Raw genomic sequence first — 1,211 nt, 5'->3', positions numbered from 1 at the left:
TGTGTGTAATGAAAACAGAATTTAAACTATGTAGACTACTTTTTGCCCTGTTATTTATTTAATACAAAAACACAAATTTGCACTATGATAACAACAACAAACAAATGGTCTCATTCATGAAACAACACCGAACAAGTTTGTGCTTAGATTCCAAATGGTCAGCCTTGTTTACCATGGCCATGTTTACACAGAAGCAGATTACACCTGTCAGTCTTTAAGATGGTTATATTCACACACAGTTGGCTACAAGAGTAACTGCCACATGCGAACAGGGACTAAAAAGTGGCCCTGGATTCTGTTTGATAGGTTCAATCGTTGGATCAGTATCTGATGCTATGGGAACATCCTCCAGTTGATGGTTATCCTGCCTTTGTAACCCACTTCTCTTCCTCAGGGTGGAACACTATGGCGTTTCGTAAGTGTGTGATCCGCTGTGTGCTCACTTTGTTACAAAAGAGGACACGCATGGTAAGTGTCAAGTGCATGGGTCAGGTGGAGTCTCTTCCCCCAAGCAGTCAAGGGAACATGACCCTCTCTAGCAAATACAGAGGTTTTAGATATGATTTCTTGTCCTGTCAACAAATTAAAACTGGACTGGTCTTGGAAGAAACCTTTTCCGACATGAATTACTAATCTCGCTTTAACTATGTTCAGCTTGGTGAAGCAGGGGAAATACTTGCATCAACATCTTGACCTAACCTGTGAAGGTACAGGGTAAGTTTGAGTTTAAACCTTCAGAAGAGTGTTTTGTTGCCATGGCAACAGACTGCATTCCTTGGGGTATAACTGAATTTGTGCACAGTCCAATCGTGACTGTCTACTGCTTGTGTCTAGTCATTTTGTCTCTGTCTGAATCAGAACCAGACAAGACATTCCTATAGATCTATTTTGCAGAATACTGGGTCTAATAGCAGCTGCCTCACTGGTGATACCACTTGGCCTTCTTCATATGAGACTTTTTCAGAGGTGTGATAGCAGTAAGAGGAATCCTGGTATCCTCTTCACTTAATGAGGTTTACATGCAGTGCTGTATGACCCTTTTGCACTGGAAACAACCCCAGTTCATGATTCAGAATTTTTCATTGTGAAGTGTTTTGCCACTAGATAATGATGGTAGGTTGGGACACAGTTTTTTCAAGGACGCCCACCCTACGGTGTTTGGATGATGGCAGTGTTTTTGGTTTTGACCCACTTCCTCTGAGAAATCCAAG

Source organism: Sinocyclocheilus rhinocerous, unplaced genomic scaffold (genome assembly GCF_001515625.1).
Source record: "Sinocyclocheilus rhinocerous isolate Xijiao unplaced genomic scaffold, SAMN03320098_v1.1 scaffold780, whole genome shotgun sequence".
NCBI classification, from domain to species: Eukaryota; Metazoa; Chordata; class Actinopteri; order Cypriniformes; family Cyprinidae; genus Sinocyclocheilus; species Sinocyclocheilus rhinocerous.
This window is presented reverse-complemented; position numbering follows the sequence as displayed.